The 20,718-nt window shown below is 47.8% G+C and overlaps 1 long non-coding RNA gene across 1 annotated transcript in view; it reads left to right on the top strand.

Moving 5' to 3' along the window:
* The first annotated feature begins 1,741 nt into the window (after window positions 1-1,741).
* LOC141975523 (uncharacterized) overlaps window positions 1,742-20,718 on the top strand; it is a 44,625-nt gene continuing 25,648 nt past the window's right edge. The window contains exons 1-2 of the long non-coding RNA XR_012635946.1: window positions 1,742-1,781; window positions 19,349-19,719. This is a non-coding gene — a long non-coding RNA (uncharacterized LOC141975523). The remainder of the gene's footprint in view (window positions 1,782-19,348; window positions 19,720-20,718) is intronic.

The raw sequence follows: 20,718 nt of genomic DNA on the forward strand, positions 1-20,718 counted from the left end.
AACTGCTACAAGGGAGGCTGTCTCCCGGCTTGTGTGGAGTTTGGCGGATGCTGAGCGTGCCTCCCAGCTCCAGTCCTGCAGGGACGACAGGCAGGGCGATATCTGTTGGCCCCTGGTTTGAGAATTGGGCTGGGGCTCAGGCATGATATGGGCAGCTGGTGCCCAGAGTATGGCAGCAGGGTATGTGCTCAGAGGCAGACACATACACACGGAGGGAACTTTTAGAGCAAAAACCAAGCACCAAGTGAATTGAGGTGCATCCAGGGTCAGGCGGCAGCCGAGCAGGGGTTTTGTGGATCACAGTGGTGCCGAAACCTAGGATTTAGGCTCCACCTGCCCTTTGTGGATCTGGCTCTGTGTGCCTATACTGTAGACTGTGTGTGTCCACTTTTGGCTGCCTTGAATGCTGGGTTGTGTGTCTGTGGCATGAACTGAGCTCACTCACTCAGTTAACTCCCCCGCTCAGTACTGCATGCCTGCTGCCTCAGTGCTCTCTGTATCTCTAACTAAAATGCTGCTGGAGCTCTCACGGTCAAGGGGAAGGGGAGGCTCTATTCACTAACTGACCCCAAAACCATACTCGGACAGTATTTTGGGTCTGCATCTAGCATACCAATTCTCAAGCCAATCTGGTTCTGCATTCGCATTTTAGAGCACTTTAAAATTAAGCACAGGTCATTTGCTGGGAGGAGAAGGGAGCTATATCTCAGGAGTCCTCTGTCCATGACCCCAAATTGCACCACCAATGGTACCCAAGTCCAGGCTTTGTGCTTCTCTGACACCAGTTTGCATTCCAGGTCTTGCTCAGAGCAGCACCATGTTGCAGACCCAAAGTAAAAGTCAACTAATGCTGGGCTTATTGGGTTTTGGAGCTGTGTGTTGGTCAGCTCAGGGGAAGGCGAGTTGGATACATACTAGGTGAATTCTGCTCTAGCTTTGTGCAAAAGAAAAGTGATTTCATCCTGTGCCAAGAAAAAGCACAACATATCAGCTGTGCTGTGTCAATAACCTAACTGCATATGGTCATTTATAAGCCTGCTCCCATTACATACAGTCTGAACAGCTTTGAGGGCAAAGAGCAGAAACTCTCAGGCATGGTCACCCTTCAGAGATGATCTGACAGGCTAGGAGGTAGCTGTGTCTCTGCCCATTGATAGCTTTATAAATTAGGACCATTACTTTGAATTCATGGAATGGACAGAACTGACCAAACTAGAGAATTAACAAGCAACAGCTGAAGCAAGTAATCCTTGCTCAATATCGCTAGCAAAATTTGAAGGTAGGTAACTGCCGTCCAAGCCCACTGCAGCTTTTTCAGAGTCAGCAGCCTATGGATCACTAGTACCTAAGCAGCAAGCATCTCTGGATAACGTGCACTACGAGTTGTTTGCTAAGAACAAAATGAGTGAGAAACTGCCACCAAGAATAGCCTCCGTCAGGCAGCACCTGAAAGGTGCAAATTATCAGTCATACAGATGGAATCACGCAACAGTTCAGTTTCTTCAAGTGTCCTCCGTCAACTAGGGATGCGTGATAGCTAGCACAGGACATCTTGTTCCTACAGTGACAGTGCTGGCACCTGCTCCTGCAGCCATCCTCCCGTTTCTGCAGTGTAGCAGTGAGAGCACCTGTGCAAGAAGGAGATATAAATATGCAAGGAAGGGCTTCCATGCACGCAACTGTGACAGTGACGAGTGTAGCAAGCGCATATTGAATACGTCAGACAGATTCTGAGGGGGACTGGAAACGTTTCAACGATCTGCAAATTACTGACTATTTTTGTGAGTAAATATAGCTCAAAGTGGTGTTGCATTAGACATTCAGTAGCTCATAATTATAGGTAGGGGTTACATAAAAGTACATTGCTATATTTTGTATGAATATATCATGTGAATAACAAGACATTCTCCTAAGAGTCACTGCTGTTATAGAAGTAGTTTACATGTACTGTCATTGTATTCAGAGGTAGTAAGAAGATAATTACAGTTGTACCATGTGTGCTTTAGACTTAAATCTCTCATCAAGCGGAAAACATCAAAAATGTTTTATAATTAGGTGGGTAAGGGTCTTTTTATCTGCATAACTTTCTAAAAATAGCAGAGAGCAAAACTTCTCTCAAAGCAGTTCATACTATAAATAATGGCAAGATGCCGTGTGACGACAGACTTTTGCTTTAACCAATTGCAAAAAGTACAGGAAAACGCTTAAAATATAAGCTGGGGCGAAATAGTTCCCAAAGTTTCCAAACCAGCACTATTTTGAGTACATAGGTGCATTATCAATTGTGTTTAGAAGCTTTCTGCCAATTTTGGTCAAAATTAAACGATGTTTCTATGAGTTATGGCCCTTTTTGGGATTTTATGATTTTTTCAGACTGGATGCCCGCTACTGTGTAAATGTTATGTGATACAGAAAAGCTGCATCACTCGCTGAATTTACAGCCACCCTGCTGCTGATCCCCAGATATGTGCCTAACATGTCATAGCAATGGTATTTTTCTAGCTGATCGGTTACCCTTTAGTGCCCCAAATGGATCCTGGCTGGTAGAATACATGCCAATCTCCCCAATATGGAGCAGATGAGTTTCAGACTCGTTTTTGCCTCTTCCACGTCTGACTGCTTAAAACCCCTGCTCCAATAACCTTTCCGTAAGTGGATTCCATTTTCTCAACCCGCCCCTGGTTCTGCAGCTCCTGTCCTTGATACCTAAGCAAAGTCAAAACCCCAAGGCAGTGGTTTTGAAAGTCTCTTTCTCGCTGTCTCTTTTTTAAGCACAGTTTCCCAGGAAATATAAAAATGGCTTAACACCTGCTGCGGGGTTTGGCTTTCATGAGGACCTGAAAGAATGTAGCTCTGGTATATGGTGCAGCTGGGGGAATGCAGCTCCCTGTTTCTGAAGAAAGAAGTGGGGGCGGGGGGAGAAAATAATTCAGATTTTTCACTGGGGGTGGGGGGAAAGGAGCTGAGAAAAATTGTTCACATTTGACAAATCTTTCCAATTAGGGCTAATTATGTTGTCAGATTCCTAATTGGGATTCCGGCACTTTTTCAAGCTGGTAGGGTAATTACAGGCACAAAATTCTATTAAGATGGAAATTTGGGAGAAATACCTTATCATAACATTTAGGTTTTGCCATCTGTGCAGACAGGCCATGGCTAGGATGGAAAGATTTTCTTGAGATCTGGCTGCAAATCAGCATCTCTCTGTGGAACTGTTTGTACCAACGGAGATTCTGGCCGACATTGCTGGGGGAAGATGGGGGAGCTAGAGGTAGAAGGAGTGGGGGTCTGGCCTGTTTGTAGGTGTGAGGGGGTGAGGGGATTTTAGCATAGGAACCTGTGCCGGGGGGAGCACTGCAGGTGCACTCGGACACTGGGAATATGAATTCTAGCATTACTTCCCATGGTATGAGGATGTGAATTCATAACTAGGGTGTGAATTCAGAACTATCTTTCTATGTACGTCCCTGTCTGGGCACGGCACCAGCGTCAGATCTGAGCCCACAATTTCTAACTAGAAAGAACAATGACAATCACTCTATCTTTTTTCGCAGCACGGAGAAGAGAAAGCATGTGATTAGTTTTGAGAGGCCTGATTCTCATTTAAAAAAATGAAGTGTTTAAAAAAAAAAAAGCGGCCTTAAGCTGGATGTCAACTACGCTCACTTTAAGTCCCATCTGTACTGGCGTCAAATGGACTGCATGTGGATGAGAATCGGGCAGTAGGAGTTTTGTTTGCTGTTGTTTGTTTGTCTGTGTGTGATTCGTTTTATATGCATGAGTAGGTGAATTGTGATACAGCATGGCCAGAGGGCAGCAGGAGAGGGTTCGAAGGGAGCCTTATTCCCTGTAGAGGGAAGAAAGTTTGCTGTAGATTAATTAAAGCCCCTGAAGCCGGTCACCTGATAAAACCCTCCTGCTTCAATCAGACAAGGGAAGGAGTAGAAGCAGAGTGGATTGGTGCTGGAGCAGAGAGCAGTTTGGAGGAGTTGAAGCAGAGTGGATTGGTGCTGGAGCAGAGAGCAGTTTGGAGGGAAGCAGAGGAGAGTCTGGAGAAGTGCTGTGGGGCACTAAGACGACCAAGATCCTAGGTAAAGGGACATTTGGTTTGTGCAGAGGGAGGGCAGGAAGCCCCACAAGCTGAAGGGCAGGAGAGGGAAGTAGCCCAGCGGAAGGAACCACTAGTTCAAACGGTTTACCGCTATCCTTAGGGCCCTGGACTGGGACCCGGAGTAGAGGGCGGGCCCGGGTCCCTCCCTCTCCACTCCCCTCTTCTAGGACACTAGTGGGGCAGTTAATACCCCAGTTCAAGGGCAAGAAATGGTGCCCTGAACCCTCCGCAAGAAGAGAAAGTGCGAGACCCATCAAGGTAGTGCTGGCAATTTGCCACAGCGTATAGGAGCAGGAGTGGGGGTGAAGAACTTACTGAGGGTCCGTCTTCAGTGCTTGAGTTAACTTGGGTGATCGGTCACCGGGTTCGCTTAGCCTGGGTGTGAGCAGCCACACTGCAAAGCCCCCCTGGAGTAACTGCGTCCACACCGGTGCTGTCTCCCCCATGTGTATCGCTAGGACTTCTGGGGGCACATCCCATGGTTCTGTGTGTTGCAATAAGTTGAGCTTTTCTAGGATTCTTTGCGAGTGACCCTCTCTGTCCTTCTGGGGTGAACTGTGGGAACTGGGAAGACACTGGAGGACTGTCAGCACTCAAGTGACTGAGCCTGCACCCACACTGGATAGCGGGCAGGTTACCAGCCCAAGTCCAGCTGGCACATGAGCTTTAACCCACACCCCCAGCCAGGTCAGCTACACGGCTTTACACCAGCTGAGGGTCTGGCATATGTGTGGATGCCACAGTATTACACCTGGTGCATGATTCTCCTTGTGTAAATCAAAAGCATCTGCACTGAAGTCAGGGGAGGTTTGCCAGGAGAAAAGTGGCGTGCGAGCCAGCAGACTCTGTCCCTTGGAGTCTGGAAGCAGGCCCCCTAGCACTAGCGCACAGGAGACGAAGATCAATTCCCTCGTCCTTTCCTGCATGTAGTTCCTTCCCCTGTATCGCTCCCTCTCCCTGTGTCTCGTGACTCCAGTCTTGGCACCAGCATTTGGTGAGTGGACCCAGCAGGAAGAGAGGGAGGAAAATCAATGCCAGCAGCTTGGTGGATGTGTTATTGCTCCATCCCTCTCCTTGCCCTTACCTGGGCACACAGACAAAGCCTGCAGCATTACGTGGCGCCAGGGAGCTGTTTGTTTTCCTGCATAGAACTATCTGCAGGGTATCTCCATTCATAGCCTCTCATGCCAGCGGAGCCTGCAGCTAAGAGACAACTCCTGGGGCAGAGCGGGACCATATTTCCCCATCAATGCCCATCCCTGGGTGGCTGGAGGCTTTGAACCTAGGATCTTCAGCATGAGCCTCCACTACCTGAGCTAAAAGAATAACTCCTCTCACAGGTAACAATAGTAGACTCGTATCTGGATCAGCCACTAGAGGGGGACATAGACCTATACTGTCTTGGATCCTAAGTCATTTAACCACCCACCTAGTTTTTAAGCACATGGGCATAGATCCTCAAAGGGTATTCAGGCACCTAACTCCCATTGACTGCAACAGAAAATCTCCCATGATTAAATATCTTCCTGAATCCATCCTTCGTGCAGGTTACACTGGAATTTGAACCAGGAGTACAAGAGAAACTGTGTACTGCCCCGCTCTTACTTAGCCTGCTAAGCCCCTCCCTTCCAGGTCTTGAGCCATCCCTCCCCATCAAGGGAGGACAAAGATGGCTGGGACAATTAAGGTGCTGTGAAGCAGGGTCCCTCTAAGCCATGCCTGTAACTTGGGGTTCCCCAGCATGCCAGCTGATAGAGATTTTGCTAATGAAACTGGCCTGGGGTAATTATTTTAATCTGGGTGATTGGTATGAAAAGCAGCTCTTTCTGTGACTGCAAATTTATATTAACACTAAAAAAAAAAAAAAAAAAAAGACCCCCCCCCCCATAAGAGTCTTGCTTTCTTTGATCTTTTGTGCGAGGCCTCTTATCGGCAGGCGAGTAGGTTTACACAGTGGAAGATAGGGGAATAATACTCACTGAGATAAGCTGCAGCCCTGGCTCTCCTTTGTGTAGCAAATTTGATAGCACTGGGAAAATATTTACTGGGAGACTTTGGGAAGGAATTAGTCCCCAGTGCAGCAGAGGAAAAATAACTGCCTTGAATTATAATTAAAGGGCAGCGGGTTCCGTTTCTGCCTCCCTCTGTGTGTCTTAGCTCCCCTCCGCGTGTCTGGGTTGCTCTCAGCTTCTTGCTGTTAATTTGGAGAAAAGGTTTGCTGGGGTTAGTCCCCATTGGGACTAGAAATGGCCCATCCTTTCCTGGATGCTCTAGCTGACCCTGTCCAAAGTTTGCAGCACACAGACCATTACATTGATCTAGTTTCGTTCGGACTATGGCACCGATGCAGATACACAATGGGACCCATTAAGAATCCCTTCTGAGGGGCAACTCTTCAGCAGAGGGCAGGGAAGGTGCAGCGGGGCAGTTCTGGGTAAGGCTAAGCACAGCTTGTAGTGTGTTTAATGCAGCGTATTTCGTTTCACGATCACAGACATTAATGAGTTAAGCCTTAGGGGCCCCCGGTGAGGTGCGGGAGGAGGGTGAGCCCCACAGTACAAACAGGGAAACTGCGTCACAAACATTCTGGCCACTGTTTCCAAAAGTGGCCTCTGATTCTGGGTGCCCAACCCAGGACACCTTGGCCCAGATCCTCAATGGTATTGAGGGGTCTAACGCCCAGGATCGGGGCTGTGGGGCCTGATTTTCAGGGGGGCTCAGCACCCATAACAAGGCTCAGCACCCCAGAAAGGCCATCCCATGGTATAAGCATCTTAGACACCAAAAATCAGAAGCTATTTTTGAAAATGTTGACCTGAGTGTAAGTGTCAGTCTAGTGCCTTGCTCACAAAAAAACAGTCTTCCTCCCTTACTTACACCCATCCCAAAACCATGGTGACAGGGTATAAGAAATAGATCATTAACTACGTCCATCAGCGGCTACATAATTTACATCACAGCCGTCTCATATTTGATGCTTTCAGTTCACTCCAAGGCAACAGCCCTTCAGTTCTGCCAGGTGTACCATTTGCTTTGAACAAAGGCAAGACCCCAAAATGAATACCAACTAATGCCACCTGGATTTGTGCTGAAAACAAAGCAGTCCCCGGTTTATTCAAAAGCAGGAATAGGTCTAAACCTTTTCAACAAACAGTCTGGGGTTGGGCTTGTTTTTTAAATGAAACATGGCTTGTCAATCTAAACAACATTTTCACTTGTTTTTCAACCAAGCAAATGCCAGAAACAAACAAACAAACAAACCACCCTCTCCCCTCAAAAATACCCAACAAACCAACCAACCAACACCAACCCATTTTCTGCTGTTCTAAAACATTTTTGCAGGAAACTTAGAAAACAGCCCAACTCTTTTTCTGAAGTTTCTACCAAAAAATAACCAACAACCAACCAACCAAAACCACTTTAGCCAAGTCCTGCTTGCAAACCTTGCTAGTCTTCTGAGTTATGAAGCTAGAGGCAGGGTTTGGGAGCCTCTCTATATTGACCCAAGGACAGCATGTATGAAACAAAGTTCCTTGATTTTTATACTTTACCTAATGGCACATAAGCCACAGCCTACTTCTAGGTGCAGCATGCAACTCTGCTCCCCTGGGAGCCCTCCAAGATGACCTTTGAACTTTGCAGCTACCCATCTCCCAGCCTAGACACACCTTTATAGACAACAATAGCAGTTACTACACAGAGGGGGCCAGTGATCTGCCGTTTTCCATAATCACAGGGAAAGGGATTAGACAAGGGAGTTAACAGAGCCCAACCATGAAGACTGGTCCCCATATTTGGTGTGGTGCCAGGGAGATGGTAATGAAGCTCCCTGATGCAACCTGTGAAACTGACGAGTCTGTTTTCACCATCAGAGCAGAGTGCCAAAAACGCAGTAACAGTGGAAAAGCAGAAAAGGAAACTGGAGTGTCTCAACTCCTTTCTGCATTAACAACACACAGTCCTATTTATGGGACAGGAGTCAGTGGATACTGCCCCCTGCTATGCAGTATTAACCTTTTGTATCCTTCAGAGCAGCTCTGGGGCCTCTCTAATTTACACTGGCTGTAGTAGCTCCCACTGCCGCTTGACCCATATCAGGAATCTGGGGTCAGGAAATCAACACCCCCCCCCTTACCAGGAGGCTGCATGGCCTCCCAGGTAGAACACTGGACTGAGCGTCCAGAGATCTGGGTTCAATGCCTAGCTCTGGCGGGCTGGATGATCTTGCGTGTCATTTTCCCTCTCCCACCCGTGCCTCAGTGTCCCCATCTATAAAATGGGTATAATGATCCTAATGTCTTTGGGAAAGCACTTTGTACTCTAGTGCTGAAAAGTGTTAGATAAGCGCTAGTTGTTATTAGTATTATTACCAGCACCTTGATGGTAATTAGACACCTGGGGAATGATACTACAGGTGAAATCCTTAGCTGCTGTAAATGGATATTGCCCCATGGACTTCAACGCAATCTGTGGAGCTAAGCTGATTTACACCAGATGAGGTTTCCAGAGAGCCCGATTCAGTCCCCACTGACCTCACTAGGGATTGGACTAGGTCCTGCATCACCCCACCCAACGTGGGTTCCTGCTGTCCAGCAGTTCCAACTGGAGAAGTGGAGCAAGAGCCTCAAGCCTGCAAGTGAGAGGAATGGTGGGGGAGGTGAGAAAAGGGGGATGCAAAGGATTTTGGGCGGAGAGGCAAAACATGAAAGATTTCTGCTGTCTCCTCTGCAACGAGTTTGCCAGAGGGACAAGGAGGGGGACTCTTACAGGTGCCAGAAGAAATTTCCAGACAGCTCTTTCAGCAGCCCCAGCCGTCCCTCTGGCTTCTTGGCAAGGACATGGCTTCAGCTTAAAGACAACCCTGAGTCATTGAGGCCGGGACAGGGGGGACAGTCACCTGGCAAAGACCCCTCCATCCATGGCCAGGTAATCAGTTTCCTATTAATCAGGCTTTTTTATTATTATTATTATTGTTATTATTATTAAACATCGCTCTTCTCCCAAATCATCTCACAGCCGCAGCGAGGTCCCCAGTAATAGCTCCATAAATTTCAGCCATAAAAAGTAATGGAGGGAGACAAATGAGATAATTAGGAATAAATCTTGGCGAGGTCTCTATTCATCAACATCCCCCAGAACCGGCCAATATTCCAAATCATTAGCAAATCCTGTAATTAACAAAGAGCCCAGGCTTCCAACGTTAATAAAGCTCTCTCGCCTCTATATTATCAGGTAGCGGCTGACGAATCAGCCCCATTAATATTATGGCCTTTGTTAAAGAGCCTCTCTCTCTCTCTGCTTTTTTTTTTTTTTTTTTTAAGCTAAAAAACCCGTGTCAATTTTTCCCCTCTTCTGCTAAATTTTAATTAGATTTTGCATGTGCATCTGTAGAGGGCGAGTAAGGGGACAAAGGGACAAGGGTTTTTCCTTTTATGTTCCGGGATGCTGGCGAAAGAAGAATTTTGACAGATGGTTCCCTCCTCCCCCTTTTCTCTTCTGCTTTTATTTAGCAGTATGTACCTCCACTGAGGATGCCCTTTGGATCAGAGATTGGGACTCCTCATGGAACATACCTTAAAAGCCAGTTTTTTTTTTTCAAACCCCACATTCGGGGCTGGATTTCCCCGGCTGCTGAGTACGATGGGTGCAGGTTAGGTGCTGAGTGCTTCTGAAAATCTGTCCATAAGAGTTCTAATGGGAGCTGCTGAGTGCTCAGCACTTCTGCAACTCCAGATCCATGCATCTGCAGAAGGAGTGAACCCCTCAAAACGCACACTGCCTGCTTGTCCGGATCCCAGGGAATAGCACAAAGCAGAAGATACTTGCTGAAGAGTTTAGAATTTCATAAGCTCCTAAGTCTCTAGCTATGACTCCAGATTCTCCATTGCCTAGTACCTTGGCTCCCATTCTGAACGATCCAGTTCAGCGGGCACAGCCCAGGGCGTGGGAGGGAGAAAGGTGACTTTGTGGCATCTTTGTGCCTCCTAAATTCTGGGCTCAGTTGAAGGTCTGTCCATTCCCCTGGCATAAGTTAGAGCAGCCCTGTGGCCCCTCTAATTTATGCTGGCTGTCGTGGCTCCCAATGCTGCCCAGAAGAGTCAAAACACTCTGTCCCATCTCTGTCATACTGAGGCAGCTGCCTGTGTCCCTTCTCCCTTGGCAATAGTGTTAGATAGGAATTGCCACATCAGAAACAACCATTGGATCATCTAGTCTGACGTATCACAGGCCATTTAACCAGGGCTTTGGAGCTGTGCTCCGGCTCCACTCCAGCTCCAGGCAAAAACCTGTGGCTCCACTGCTCCGGAGCTGCTCCACGCTCCAGCTCCGCGCTCCAGCTCCAAAGCCCTGCATTTAACGTTCAGAGGAAGTTGCCAGAGACCTATTTATGAACAATTGTGGAATAACCTGCCTGTAAAAAAAGTATCTTTCTAACCTCAAAGCAGTTAGTGCTTGGCTTTTGCCCTGAAGCATGAAGGTTTACACCCCTTATACATGTTTGTTTTATTTTATAATACTCTGAATTACAATTAGACCGTGGAACTCATTGCTTCAGGACGTCGTAGATGCCAATAATTTACCAAGATTCAAAGCGGGATTGTTTATATGAATCGCAAGAGTATCCAGAGTTATCATAGTTACTGTTAATAGAGTTTTGGAAGAGAGGAAAAAACCTCATGCTCCAAGGCTTAAGGCTGTCCGGGATTAGGATGGGGCCTTTGTCAGAGGCAGACTATTCTACACCTGGCTACTTTGGGGTTTCTTGCGCTGTCCACTGAAGCATCTGGTGTTGGCCGCTGTTGGAGTCAGGACAAGGGATTGATGGCCCTCAGGTCTGATCTGGGAAGGCAATTCCATGTTCTCTATGAATATTCTTATTACCCAGCTCCAATCTAAATTCTGTGAAGCACTTGCCCTTGATGATATCACGGGGCAGAGAGCCCCACAGGTTGTGTGCATTTTGTGTGTGTTTTAAAGCATCAGTTTTGATCAGTTTTCTACATCATGTCTGTCAGTTTCATTGGATGCCCCTTTGTCCTTATATTATGAGGAAAGATAAAGGGGAAGGCACAAAACCCCAAGATAGACCACTCTTATTCCAGCTGTCATAGTTGTCATGATCACCGATAGGATAGAAGTGCTCGTGTTTAGGGCCAGATCCTCAGCTGGTAATAAACTGATGGAGCTATGCTGATTTACACCCGCTGAGGATGTGGCCTTCCCTTGTCTCCAAGCACGGAGATGGTTTCCACAACAATTTTGTGTCAGATTGTCAGCGTACCAAAGTGAAGTTTCAGCCGCTCTCTTCCTGGAGTTTGGGCATTAGCTGCTTGTGAAAGTCAAGTACAGGATGATGAGATTTCTGCTGCCAGATGCCTCTTAATGTTGCACGCAAGGTGGTAAACGTTCTGAAACAGTGATTGGGAAAGGTGAGCACGAAGTCGCGTAACAATTCATTGGGGGGTTATTTTTTTTTGAGAGAGAGAGAGCGCGCATCTTCCACTTGGGGTTTTCTGTCTTCTATTTTGCACGGTTCCCAGGCAAGAGTCAACCAAGATGCACTGCATTGCGTGATCACTAAAATCCATCCTGAAGGAAAGGGAATTGAAAAGTCAAGCTGGCTTGCCTCAGCAGGATAGGTTTGCTGCAGGGGACTGGGAGTCAGGACTCCTGGGTTCCATTTCCAGCTCTGCCCCTCTGTATCGGTGCGACCTCAGGAAAGTCAGTCAACCTCTCTGTGTCACAGTTGCCCATCTGTAAAGTGGGGGTAATCATGCTTTACACCCCTATCTAGCATGAGCTGACCTCTGTGGATGAAAAATAGTGGGGCACTTGGCTGGGACTCAGGAGATCTGAGTTCAGTTCCTACCTCACCCACAGAGTTCCAATGGGACCCTGGGCAAATTGCCTAGGACAGACTTTTTAGGAGGACTCAGCTCCCACACAGCCACCTAAATAAGCGGCTGAGTTTCCAGGAGAGCACAGCATGTTGGATGCGAGGCGCTCGACAAACACAGGAATTGCCTGCCCCTGGAATGATGTCACCTCTGGGGTGGAACGTAGAATAGCAGCTGTGTGCCGTGCACAGCTCCTCTGCACAGCGGTTTGGGACAGTGATGTCAAGGAGAATGCTGTGGAGAATTGACTGAGCCTGAATGTAATCATTCGAACTGGAATCTGGCCAGAAGACCAAAGCAAGAAAATCTCAGCTCTCATGGAAAGTACCCTGGGATCAAACAAGTTCAACAAAACAGCCCATGGGCCAGGATCGAAAGAAGCACCCCAGGGATTGCTCTTCATCTCGCCCGTGCACAAAAGATTTAGGGGCAGAGCAGAGATTTGTCTGGCTCTTTAAGGAAATTAATTGTGACTGGATCCCCTCCCACCATCCCCACCAGGGCTTCTAGAAAACAAATATCTGCTGTGTGAAACAACAGCTGGAGGAACCAGAAAACAGGGAAGAACAAAACCCCCGTGCAGAGTGAAATCTATCGAAGCTGCTCATTAAAGCCGGGGGAGAGGGTTGCATGTTTGGGAGGGAAGATCTGAAGCCATGGCAAGAAGATGCTACTGCTGAATGACAGACATGAACTGGCGTTTAAGGATACGTGCGCAGAGCAGGAAGATGCTGTGGCTGCACAGATAGCAAACAGGGGGAAAGGCATTAACGTGAGTGTGGAACCTCCTCCTGGTCCTACGGAGGATTTCATTTTCATCCAGTATTCTGAACAGGCTGAGCGCCCACTGCTGGACTTCTTTCTGCCTTCTCAAGTCGCAAGTCTGGATGAGACCTAATTCTTTTCCATCGTATACTCCTTGGGACACGGACTTTGGAGTGGAGGTGTGCCCAGCACCTGGCACAATGGGACCCTGATGGGAGCCTCAAGGTGCTACCACTACAGAAAGCCTAACCAACAGTAATAATAGTCCGATGAGAGCAGAAAGGCCCCCACAGCGCCTCCTCTGGGAGTTGCACATAACAGAAACTTTCCAGTGAGGTTCACAGATGCTCATTTTCAGTATGGAGCGGTGGCCTGCGGAGACATCTCCCAGCATACACTGCTCTGCTTCAATCCAAGCAGCCAGCAGAAGATCAATGTCAGGCATTACACACTGGACCTGTAGCTTCCATGGGTGGCATCCCCTCGTTAAAGACGGGAGCTGTTTAGTCTATGACTCAGCTCCTCAACTGGTGTAAATTTGTCATCACTCCATTGGAGTCATTCGAACCCGGCTGTTTCACATGAGTAGAGGAATTCCATTAATGCAATCTAAGGGCAACCCCTTTGGCTGCTGGTAAGTTGCCAGTGCAACCCCATTGGCTGGACAATCTCTGGACACCCCTGGTATATGTGGACTTTTCAGGAACTTCTGAGTCTCATAGGTTTGCTGGTGCTCAGGCCATTATGATCTGAGATACCAGGAGGAGGAACTGGGATTCAAATTGGGGCCGTGCAGCTCCAAAGTCTCAGTGTCCCTTCATCAGGGATCGGAAGTCAGGCATCCCGGGTTCTTGCTCAGGTCACTTGTTCAGTGAGTTGAAGGTACAACTTCCCTAACTCAACCTGTGCTGGACTGAAACATGCCTGTGACCCATGAACAGCCTGGACAGCCACAAGAGACCTGAGCAGCAGAGACGGGAACCAAGCTGCAAAGTTCAAATGTCCAACACCCCAAAAATCAGGGCCACTCAGATCCAGGATTGTTACAAAAATGGGGGCCATCTGCAAGATCTGGGTCCAGATTTTCGACCTGAGGTTTTGATTTGGGCTCAGCTACGCCAAAGAGGCACAGAACGTCATCGGGTTTGATCAGTGCCTCCCTCTACATGAGGGGACTTATTCCATGGTCAAAAGGCCATAACACATCACTCCCCAGAATCGGAATGGACCTGTAGAATATCCATCTCAGACGCAGCCCTTGTCTCTTCCATGTCTCGCTTGCTCTCCTCCTCCTGATATGGTAGAACTCGGAGTCTAAATCCATTGGTTACTCTGTCTCCGACACCTCTTCTAATCATTGTTGTAATGATTCTTTTCCCGGGGAGACGTCTCTGTGCTTCCAGACTAGACATCACTTCAGATCTAATTCCATAAACTCTCCCTACCATGACTGGCTGAAGTCCCTGGGCGCTGTGGATGCTCAGCACCTCTGAAGTTCTCACTTGCTCCCACTGGAGTCCTAGTGTCCTGATTTTACACCCCTCCTCCACACAGCCTCAATTATATTGACCGAGAAGAAGATCACATAGCAGCAGCATTGCTCTGTTGGCCGGGAAATTGTCCCCGCTAATATAGAACCCTTGGAAAAATTTGGACCTGCCTGGTCCTCTAGTCCAGTGCTACTCAAAGTGGTGGTCTGCGGAGTGGTGCCGGTCCACGAGCCATCGGCTGCCAGTCTGCGCGTACAATGGGGGGAAAAAAATTACCAGTCCCCCACATCCGATAGCTTGAGAAGCACTGCTCTAGTCCATCCCATAGAGATCAGTGTCGTTTGTTCCTATAGAATGTTCTACAGGGCTTTGTGCAGCCTGGTTTGAAATGACCCAAGCTATGAGGCTCCCAGAAGAAAAACTGCACACCTTAGTAACTGCGGTTTATTGAGATGCCAAGGATTGTGTATAATGGGTCAGATCCTCCACTCCCTAGCTACACCCTTTTACACTAGCTGAAGTTCTGGCCCAAAATCCAAGCACAGTTGCACCACTGATGCATAGAGGGGGATGGGTACAGACTGCCGTGATGCCTTCAGAGCTACAGGCTGAGCACATTGCTGGCGACCGAATATCCCTTTTAAAATGCAAGGGTCAGTCGTTCACATGACAAACTGAGAAAGAGATTGAGTTCATGATCAGCAGCAACCCAGGTCATGTTTTAAAGGCTGGAGGACTGGAGAGATGCTCTGACCCACATGGCAGTATATGAAAGCACAACACAGACTGCAGGAGAGAGATGATTATTTGAGAACATCTGGAAGCCATTTATGAAGTATATTCACTGCCATGGCGATGTGCAGAACTAGTGTAGCAGCTAGACAGGTTTTGTAAGAGGGCCCACTGCGTTCCTAGGCACGCCATAAAGTTAAGGACTGGACTTAGGCACCGAAATACCTGAAAGGGCGTAGGGCTAAGTCTCTTTGGAAAATGGGTCTTAGAGGCTTTTGAAAATGTTGCCATTCGTCTCATTGCATGAGGCCCCACTGTCAAAAAATTAACAACAAATGGAAGTTATATGGACGCATCCCAACCAGCTGAAGGAGATGTCTTGCACTCTTGAAACCACTAGTCTCTCCTTTCCACGGGGAATTTTTTAACAGGGAGGGTAATTAACCATTGGAACAATTTACCAAGTGTCGTGGGGGATTCTCCAGCACTGGCCATTTTAAAATCAAGACTGGGTGTTTTTCTAAAAGATCTGCTCTAGGAATTATTCTGGGGCAGTTCTCTAGCTTGGGCTGCGCAGGAGCTCAGACTAGATGATCACAAGGGTCCCTTCTGGCCTTGGAATCTATGCATCCACCCCTAGGGTGAAACATTTTTCAATCCCACTCTGTCAAGAGAAGAAACAAACAAACAGCAAAATGAATAAACGCGGTGCCTGGCAACTGGAAGCCAGATATTCTCAGACCAAAAACTGCAGTATCAAGATAACGTCAAGTACTGCCTGGGGTGAAGAGCAAAAAATGACACGAAAGGCACTTAAACAGGGAGAAGAGAGGATGCCACAGCACATTGGGACTCACCAGGACCATGCAGAACCCTGGGGTAGAACTCTGGTCTTCCTGCCGCACAAGGAAAACACAGCCTCTACTAATAAATAATAATAGTAATTAATAATGACACTGACCTTCTTTGTAAAGCACTTTGAGATCTGCTGTGGCAAAGTGCTAGATAAGAGCTAGATATTAATTGTTATTATTATCACTAGCATTTAAGCCATGGACAATCTCCATTAACAGCCTGGGGCCTCTGACACACAGTTGAGCAGTTCTTATTCCATCCAGTAGTGGGCAGTGATCCCTCTCTCTCTCTCTCTCTCTCTCTCTCACTCCAAAATAGACACACACACAAAAGCTAGTTCACTGCAGTATCAAAAAGCAGACCCGCAAGTCAAATGAAAACATTATTAAAAGAACTCCCAACCAAGCTGGCTCCAGGTATAAATATCACAGTAGGCCAAATTCTGCCCTTAGTTATACCCATACAAGCCCATTTAAGTCAGTGTGGTTGCACGGGTGTAATTGAGGGCAGGAGTTGGCTTGCTGCCTTGAATAAGCAAGATACAGCTCCAGCTAATGACTGCACCTATCCAAACCTCAAAGGCAGCTGAATACACACTCCTCAGGCTCCTTCCACTCTGCATTTACTCTCCAGTTCTTTTTGAGGGGCTTTTTATAAAGCAGGGTGGAGTCAGCAGTGCGGTTCAGTGAGGCACTTGAAATCTCTCTCACTCAAACAGTCCCACTATCAGTGAGTGTTTTGAGATACGCTGCAATCAGCGTGAAGCAATTCACAACCATCAATTCACAGGGGGAGGAAAACATTCTCCCCATAAGCTCAAGGGCACACACACAAAAAAGTTAACAGTGCATACAGAGCTTGCGCTCCAGGGGCTAAAACTGGGGGAGGGCCCGGAAAATTCTCCCCGCACCTGGGCATTCTCAGCAGCCTCTTACATCACCTCCCCTTCCTGAAACTGATGCAGGGGATATGCGGGGGAGGGGGATGTTGCGGGGCAGTGACCAAAGTACACTGTACACCAGCCATCTCTGAGCTGGATTGTTAGGAACTGGTGGAGTTTAGAGCGACCCCCAGGTTCCTCTAAACTCCACCAGGCCCATTTCTGGGACTGAACTGGCCAGAGAATCAGGCAGCTGTAAGTGGTGCTCTGATGCCTTCCACCCCCCTGCTGCTCTGCGGGGACCCAAGAGCAGTAGAGAATCCGACTCTTACTCCAAAAACAACTTACTTCAGCTGCTCGGTGGTGAACGATTAAACAAAGAGGCTGCAACTTCTACTAAAGCAGCGGACGGGAAGTGAGGAAACCAGGATGCTCTTCCACTGACTCTCTCTCTGACATTGGGCAGGTCTTCAAGGGCTGATTTTCAGAGGTCAAAGAGAGCTCAGTACTTCTAAAAACCAAACTCTTGATCTCTCTGTGCCCCAGTTGCTGCATCTATAAAAAAGGGCTATTAATACTTCCTTCCTTACCTTTGTAAACTTCTTCATACCAATAAACAGCTGCGTTTCAACCAGAGGGGTTGCAGCTGAGTGGTGGGTAAAGCAAATCCTGTTGTATGGCTCCGTTTTACGCTAACTCACACCACTGTAAAATTGACATCAGCGGAACTATTCCAGGGTAACTAGGCTCTGACCCCAGCCCAATGGGGTGGCCATGACGCACAGGACCGGGTCTGTTATAAACTACATATTAAATTTTTCTGCAGCACTGCAACTCGCCCATCACCAGAGGCAAGGCCTGCCCGGGATTTGAAGCTAATCAGACCATGTGTTTGTACTAGGATCATGTGTGCATCCGGGTAGTGTTTAAAATCAGGGCGGGGGGAACTTGTAAATAATCCAGCTTCTCCGAAAAAAATGCTGATGACAAATGTTACCTGAAGAGATAAGAGCAATCAGTTATTTAGGGGGGAAAAAAACAAAACAAAAAGAAAACAGCTTCTGTAAGGAGAATGTGTTAGGTCAGCTAGAAGCAAACAATTACTCTCCTGTATCAGTGCCTGGTTCCCCCCCCGCCACCATTGTGCCTTTAAGAGAAAACAGATTTTTCAAAAGCGCACCACTCCCAGTCAGGCACCTAACGGACAGCCAGATTTTCAAAGTGCTCAGCACCCAGTGCACGGGCAGTGTTCTGGGCTCCTCTGAAAATCCGGCCTCATTTAGGCTGAATGGGAGCAGAGTTCTTTTGGGAAAATCTGCCCCACTGTGGGTGTGGAACATTTGAAAATCTGGCCCAGGAACACTCCCCAGTGAAAGGCGTGTAACCTTTTAGACCTTGTATGTTTTTTTTTATTGACTTTAACTTAAGAGGAAGTCTTGCTCAGTGGTTAGGGTGCTAGCTTGGGACTAGGAAGACTGGGGTCCAGTTCCCTGCTTAGCCAGAGATTCCCTGCGTGACCTTGAGCAAGTCACTCCACCTCTCTGTACCTCAGTTTCCCCATCTGTAAAACAGAGATAATAGCCCTGCCCTACCTCATGGGGGGAGGGTTGGAAGGATAAATACAGTGAGGTGCTCAGTGCTATGGTAATGGGGCTCAGTTCAGCATGATAGATAGCTGTCATCTCTTCTGCAACTGTGGTTATAAATGGGTGTGACAATGTGTATGAGGCAACGTGAGCTAGGGAGCGAGCAGCTGGGGATGGTGGGGTGTGTGTGTGACAGCAGGGCGCTGGGTGTCCATGCGTGAGGACTCAGGATAGCAAGCGTGAGTGTGGCAATGCACAAGACCAAGTGAGAGAAAGCGTGCGGGACTGCATGCCTGTGTGGGAAAACGTGCGAAAACATGCAGCACTGCCGGTGAGACCAGGTAGGAGTGCGAATGCCAGGGATGATGAGCAGGCAGGAAGCACGGTGTGGTAGAAGAGGCAACCCCAGGCTCAATTCCCAGTTCTGCCATTGACCTGCTGTGTGACCTTGTGTCAATCTGGTTCCCCTCCCACCTCTGGTCTGTCTTGTCTAGACTGTAAGCTTGTCAAGGTTGAAGCCATCGCTTCCTCTGTGTGTGTGTACATAGAGTGCCTAGCACAGTGGGGCCCTGCTCTCAGTGGGGCCTCTCTGTTTTTCTCTAATAGAAATAATAACCCTGTGACGGTCACGTTCACGTGACGCTGCACGCGTGGAAATGTGTGCGGGCGTGAGAATCCACATGAGGCTGGGCGCATATGTGCAAGAATGCATGTGGGGCTGTACACAGATGGGCGCGTGTGTGCGCTGCAAATGGATGTGTGCGAAACGTGTGCCAGCTTTCCCTGTCCCTCCTGCTTTAAAACAGAGTCTTTGCCATATTTTCACTCGATATCCCAAACAGGCTTAAGCCCATTCAGTGCATTTCAATGTGGGTTAAAGATATGTGCCTAATTCTCCTCCAGAAATATTCCTGTTAATGGCTTTCAAATGGGGGGTGTACACGCCTTGGCTGCTGGCCCTGTCTTGATCATACAGCAAACTCCCCAGCTCTGAGAGATTTAAACTAACACCAGCCCCTCTCCGATTTCAGCTGCGTTTTTAAAGAAAACAACTCCCCTCGCCTGCAGCAGGAAATCACTGTTTGGATTTATGAGGCACCTTTTCCTGACCATCCTCTCTGGAAAAGCCTTTGCTAGATCGACATGGCTGCTCCCTTCCTGACTCCTGCTGGGAGAATCTGGACAACGGGAGCTTGGAGAATAAGGTGTAGGCCAGTGGTTCTCAACCAGGGGCACGCGTACAGCTGAGGCTACGCAGAGCTCTTCCAGGGGGGACATCAACTCATCCAGAGATTTGCCTAGTTTTACAACAGGCTGCAGAAAAAGCCCTGGCGAAGTCGGTACAAACTAACATTTCAGACAATGACTTATTTATCCTGCTCTGTATACTGTACACTGCAATGTAAGTACAATATTTATATTCCAGTCGATTTATTTTATAATTTATGTGGTAAGAATGAGAACATCAGCAATTTCTCAGTAATATTGTGCTGTGACCCTTTTTGTATTTTTATGGCTGGTTTTGTAAGCAAGTAGTTTTGAAGTGAGGTGAAACTTGGGGGTACGCAAGACCGAGCAGACTCCTGAAAGTCGTCTGGAAAGGTTGAGAGCCACTAGTCTAGTCTACTCTAGAAAAGGTTTGCCAGTGTTGCCAGACTAGTATCAGCAAAGTAGGGTAAGCCGTCTCCTAGGGCAGATGCAGGGTCTCCCGTCAAAACCGTGTTTTTGCTGGCATTGCTTGTATCAGTTCGCTGAACGAAAGCAGCACTGAAATTTGCTGGTATAACTGGGCGTTTGCTACTGTTTTTGCCGGTATAAAAATTTCATTACAAAAAAAAGTTACACTCTTACATCACATTGCTACACTGGCAAAAGTTTCTAGAGTAGACCTGGCCTCAGCACCATTACTTGGTCTGTGTTTGTACAGCACCTAACACAATGGAGTCCTGGTCCATGACTGGGCTCATAGGTGTTCCTGCAATACACATAATGAATAATAATAATATTCCACTCCCTACAGCTATTCTTGCTGGGGTAGGCAAGACATGGGGAGCTGTGAGCCTGCTTCCAGACAACTCACCATCGTCATCCCCTCCCGCATGCATGGGATAGGCTGGGTTGCAGGAATAGCTTGTGAGTTTCACCCAGAATAGTCCACTTAGGCCATTCCCTACAGTGACTCCTGCTGGCAGATGGTGGAACAGGCCTAGACCACACACACAGCCACTACACAAAACCTAGGCCAAGCGTCAACTCATTTGGTAGCAATTGCTTCTCCCAATTGTTTTACTGACCTCTCCAATGTTGGAAAAAATTCATCTGAACTCCTGCTCCAAGGGCAACCAAAAGCACAGATCTCATTCCAATGACAACCTCTTTTTAGTGAGAGACAATACACAGG

This window comes from Natator depressus, chromosome 21 (assembly GCF_965152275.1).
Source record: "Natator depressus isolate rNatDep1 chromosome 21, rNatDep2.hap1, whole genome shotgun sequence".
In the NCBI taxonomy this organism is placed as follows: Eukaryota; Metazoa; Chordata; order Testudines; family Cheloniidae; genus Natator; species Natator depressus.